Here is a 6,253-nt window from a genome sequence, read left to right on the forward strand (position 1 = left end):
GTTCGAACTGTTTTGAAAGAGAGAGCGGGAATTATAGAAGCCAATTCAGAAGAACAGTGCCCATGGAAGTATCTGTAGAAGAGGCATGCAGCAGAAACAGTGCGTCTATGAGAAAGCGAGTGGAGAGACTCTGTTAGAGACGAATCATTAATTAACCTAACTGCCCTCTTCTGAATGGAATCAAGAAGCCGGAGAGAGGTTTTGGGGGCACCACCCCAGATGTGGGAACAATATTCCATGGCAGGGCGGATTTGCGATTTATACAGAGTGAGCAGCTGTTTGGAAGAAAAGTAACGCCGAGAGCGAAAGAGAAAACCAAGTTTTTTAGATGCAGAGGAAGCAATATTTGTAATGTGCTTGTGCCAAGAGAGATTAGAAGTCAAGGTAATCCCCGAAAGAGGTATGTCATTTTGCCTAGAAATCGGATTGTCATTAAAGATAAGCATAGCACCAGAAGAATCCAAGACTGAGTTTTAGAAGGGTTGAAATCAACTAAGTTGTCTTTGCCCGACTGGAGAATTACCTGGAGATCGGCATTTAAGGAATTGACAGCAGATTTTCGAGAAGTTCAAGCTGATTGAGCAGGACAAGTTTTCTCAAAATGGAAAGTGGAATGCAATGTGCTATCATCGGCAAAACTATGGATAGGATTTCCAGTCAATGGAAGAAGGTCATTAATATACAAGAGAAAAAGAGTGGGAGAAAGAAGCGAACCTTGGGGGAAACCAGCATTAGTAGAGAAGTTAGAAGACAGACAACCATCTACCATCACCGTCACTGAGCGATCAGAGAGAAAACTGGATAACCAATTACAAAACACAGTTCGCAAACCACAGATGGAAGCTTGTTTAGAATTCCTTTATGCCAAACATGATCGAAAGCCTTTGAGATATCAAGAGCAACTGCAAGTGTTTCACTAACTTTTCCATTGAATTTTTCCATAAATGGGTAACATAAGCCAGAATATCACCAGTGGATCGACACTGACGGAATCCATACTGGCGATCGTTGATCAAACGGAAGGTTTCTAGGTAGTTTAAGAGTTGGTGGTTAATTTATTTCTCCATTACTTTAGAAAGAATAGAAGTAATTGCAATGGGACGATAATTGGATGGGAGGGATTTGTCACTCTTTTCAGGAACTGGCTGGATATGAGCAAATTTCCAAGCAGAAGGAAAAACACCTTTGAAATAAGAAAGTGAAAAAAGGCGGCAAAGAATAGGGATAAGTTCAGGAGCACAGGTTTTGAAAACAAGTGGAGAAATACCAGCAGGACATCGAGCTTTCTTAGCATCAAAATCGTTCTGTCATTTTTGACGGAAGACCACAGGAAGCATTGAATGGAGCGTGTTGGGAATGGTGGGAGGTGTTTTACTAAGATCATTAATACACGAGTTGGAAGAAAATTGGGATGCTAGCAAGTCAGCTTTATCCTTGGCTCAAGTGACAATATAGCCATCTGGTTTGGACAGAGGTGGGAGCAGAGATGGGCAAAAGTTGCGGCCAATAGCTTTGGCAAGAGACCAGAATGCTTGGCTACCATTAGGGCAAGAAGCAAGTTTTCTACTCTGAGCCTGTTCAAACTCTAGTTTGGACTGATTAATAACTGCTTTACAATTGTTGCGAGCTTTGGTGTAGGCAGAAAATGAAACTGAAGAATGTGAAACAAGCCAATTACGATATGCAACATTCTTTTCTTTGACAGCATTAGCAGATTTATTGGAAAACCAAGGTTTAGATAGAGTACGAGATTTTTAAGTGGAATGTGAAATAAAGGATTCCATTTCCTGCAAGAATAATTTCACTGACACGATCTGAGCAAACGTTGACATCAGAAATTTTGAAACAGTAATCCGACCAAGGAAAAGAAATCTCGTAGGTCATCCAATTTTGCATTCTTGTAATGCCAAACAATGCGAGGTTGGGAATAGCAATAATTAGACTGCCTTTGCCTGTCGAATAGCAATTCGACAGGCAAAGGCAGTTTATGAGAAATCACTAGCAAACAGAGCAAAGAGGGGGGATAAAGAATTCTTCACATATATAAATGCCAAGAAGAGCAGGACAAACCAGATCGGACCTTCACGTAAGGGAAAGGAAATATACTATTAAATACACCAGCTGCAATTGCAGATGAACTCAACAGTCATTTTGCATCGATATTTACAAATGAAAAGCCTTTTGTGGCATTGGGAAATTGTGGGAGCGAAGTTAAAAAATATGTAATTAATGATATTGAAATTTCGCAAGATTATTTAATGAAAAAACTTTCGAGCCTACAGACCAGTAAGGCTCCTGGAGTTGATGGAATATACCCTATAATCTTAAGAGAGGCGGCAAGCGAGTGCATTGAACCATTGAGGCTAATTATGCGAGCATCACTACACTCTGGGGAGATTCCATTGGATTGGAAAAGTGCAAATGTATCTCCCATACATAAGGGTGGCTCTAAAAGTGAAGTTGGAAATTATCGACCTGTCAGTCTGACTTCAGTAGTAGGGAAAATCATGGAGGCAATGATCAAGGGTGGAATTCAGGATCATTTGGATCGAATTGAAATTCTCAAGGATGCTCAGCATGGTTTTGTAAAGGGAAAATCATGTCTAACAAATCTGGTTCGCTATTTCGAAAGGGTCCCTAACGAGCTGGATTTAGGAAATAATTTCGACATTGTTTATTTAGACTTCAGCTAAGCTTTTGACTCAGTCCCACATGAGCGGTTGCTTTATAAGCTGGAACAGGTTGGAATCACTGGGAAAATCCTTAGATGGATAGAAGGATGGCTTCAGGACAAGAGGCAGAGGGTTGTGATAAATGGCTGTTCCTCGGATTCGGTTGATGTAAGAAGTGAGGTTCACCAAGGATCAGTATTAGGACCACTGTTGTTTTTAATTTTCATAAACGACATTGATGACGGGATAGAGGGCGTGATGTCTAAATTTGCAGATGATGTTAAAATTGGTTGAGTAGTTAATGATCACTGTCAAGCTGAGCTTCTTCAGAGAGACCTAGATAGACTTCAAGAATGGTCAGAAAAATGACAGCTGTGCTTTAATCCAACAAAGTGTAAGGTATTACACCTTGGAAACAGTAATCCCAAAATAACTTATTCACTTGGTGGAGTTCAACTAAACCCAGTACTGGAGGAAAGGGACTTGGGTGTTACGATACGGTCAGACATGAAATTCTCTGAGCATTGTAAACAGGTTGCAAGGAAGGCCCATGGTGTCCTATCGATGATCTATCGAACTTTTGCAAGTAGAGACAGGGACGTGATAATCCCATTATATAAGGCTTTTGTTAGACCACACTTGGAATACTGTGTTCAAGTATGGAGACCGCACCTAAAGAATCGAGCTTCTTGAAAGAGTGCAAAGAAGGGTAACTCCCCTGGTGAGATCGGCAAAAGGGCGTCCTTATGAAGAAAGTCTTTGAATATGGGGTTGCAGAGTTTGGAAACTAGACACCTTAGAGGAGATTTGATTTAGGTGTTTAAGGCTCTGAGGGGGAGGCATCAGTAAAATGAATGAGGACGAAATTTTCAATATTATGAATGATGCTAGAAGTAGGGGATACAAATTCAAGTTACGGGGGGAAATGTTTAGATTGGACTGCAGGAAGTTTTATTTTAGCAAGCGAGTTATAAATTACTGGAATAAGTTGCCTTCGTGGGTGGTAGAGGCCGACAGTTTGGGGAAATTTAAAGGTCATCTGGATAGTACTTTCGGGTAAGGAAGCGCATAGGATGAGAGGTTTAATTTCCTTTTTTTTTTTTTTTTTTTATTAATTATTATTATTTATTTATTTATTTACTTTTTATTTATTTATTTATTTTTTTGGCTGGTGCAGCATAAGCCATAGGCTTTCTTGCACCATGCGGCCGTTACTAATAAGATAAAATCCATTGGAAAATAGACAATCACCAAGTTGTGATCTGAAGTGCCTAAAGGACCACTCACTTCGACCGTGTACTTAGAAGGGTTGTTTGGGAGAAAATGTTCAAGCGTGTTGACTGTGTGGTTAGGATTGCCCGGTATACTTGTAGATAAATGAACAATCTGTGCAAGCTCATCAGTAATTGCAAAAGCCTCAGCAACTCGACCTGCTGTGTCGGTGTGACTAGAAAACGGAAGCCAGCTGGAGTTGTGCACATTAAAATCACCAAGTAAAATTACCTCACTTTTAGGAAAGTTGGACTGGAGAAAGTCAAGTTGCAAAGAGTGGAAGTCAAAGAGCCCCAAGTGATTAGTGGAGTTGGGAGAACGGTAGAGACAACAGATGAATTTGACAAAATGAGGTAGAGAGATTTTAAGCCAGAGAAGATCAAAGAGAGGAGATTCCAAATTGCCAAGTCTCTGACAGGGAATATCAGAACGGACATATGCACAAGTACCACCTTTGAGGCGAAAGGAATCATGCAGCGAATAATTTGGGCATCTGAGATGAGCAGTAACTGAGATTCTGACAGAAAAAGTACATGGGGTTTGGCAGACTACAATTGCAAATGGACATCGTTGAGATTAGAATTGAGACCATGTATATTTGTGAAATGAATTAGGAAGTGCTGGGGAGGTTTAGATATTTGATGATTCGAGCACTGTAAAAGGACTGCTCCCTGGAGAACGATTTATCGTGATAGCATGTTGTTGTGTATACATGGTCATATGTAAATTTTTCATTTGCTTTCTTACACTGGTATAATTAGAAATAATAGTATTTTTTTCCCTCCTATCTCATCCTTGTTTATTACATTTTATTAGCCTTTACTGTAATATTGTATTAGCCTTTGTAACCTTGTATTAGACTTTGTAACCTTGTATTAGCCTTTACTGTAAACCCCTGGCTTGTAGTCGTGAAGGGTATCGCGTACGGCATGTGCGTTCTGTGTGCAATAAAGCGTTCTTCTTCTTCTTCTTTTAGCAGATAAACATGCTCTATTTGTTTGACAATTCATGGTGTATTCAATAGTAAGAAAAAATGTGTGGGACATGCTGTATGAAGTAATGAAATTTTTGGATATGGCGTACATGTGGTAAGAATATACCCAGATCCTTGACATTAACGTGGCCTTGACAATGCTTCCCACATACATACTACTGGGACTCCCTCCAGTCACTATCTGCCAGAGTAGAGGCAGCAAGATTATACCCTAGCTGATCCGGAAGCAAGAGGTAGCAAGATTATACACTAGCTGATCCGGAAGCCTCCTAGGGAGTTACCAATAGGTTCGGTTAGGTGTAGTAACTAGCGGCCGGCCTGCGAACACCGTTTTAGAGCTGTACCCTCGAAATGTAAGGAGGACTGGATCTCGCCATGATTTTCATCATAGCCTCAAAAGACATCAATCATACTGCATGATGGAAGAGATAGGGAAGGGTTGACCGGAACTTAGCTGTAGAGACTAAACATGGGTTCCACCACTTCAAGCCTCCAATAAGCAAAGTGGTGGTATGGCACCGGTTGATGAGAGTCATCTACCACCTAGTATTGCCTGGTAACACAGGCAATACTAGGTGGTAGTATTGCCTGGTAACACAGGCAATACTAGGTGGTAGTATTGCCTGGTAACATAAAGGGGCAACATTCCTCCATGTGGTGTGGGCGCCATACTTCGATCCCTGCTTACGTTCGTTCACACCTATGTGGTCACCCACCATGTACTTGTGCATGGAGGTTATACCCAGGATTATTAACAGTCCCACTATTGTGAAGATGTAAGCAGAGGATTTGGCTGTCACAGACCGTCCGGAATTTGCCGAAACTGGGTCCACCTGACTTGAATGTCACTCGAATATCAGTTCCATCAGCGTTTTAGACTCCTAGGTAGCAAGTACAGCTTGTCTGGCATATCTGAGAGAATGTCTGTGACATCCTCAAGTACCCACGGATTCCAGTCAGAAACACGAGCAAGTTTGAAAGTGTGTCGGGGCTGCTCTCCGACTACGTAGTTTTGCACGCTTCATAAAGCGGCTCATTATTAACGTTGCTTTAGTTCAACTTTGCATCGCACCCTCTTCCCCTTTCATTTGCCATTTGAGGTCAGCGAAAACTGCTTTTACCCCATCGACTCGATGGAGGTCTTTTTCGCTTTCATCGCCATTTGTTCATCTTCGATTTCCGCGTGTTGTTGCTTCATCCTCACACGGACCGAATGAATGGGCGCTGCATTTCGCTCCCACAATAAAGAACGGCCTTGACAAAGCGAAATCGTCTTTGTCACCATCGCAACTTATGATGACATCGAAACGATGAC

This window comes from Mastigoproctus giganteus, chromosome 1 (genome assembly GCF_048544385.1).
Source record: "Mastigoproctus giganteus isolate SK-2022 chromosome 1, ASM4854438v1, whole genome shotgun sequence".
Classification (NCBI taxonomy): Eukaryota; Metazoa; Arthropoda; class Arachnida; order Uropygi; family Thelyphonidae; genus Mastigoproctus; species Mastigoproctus giganteus.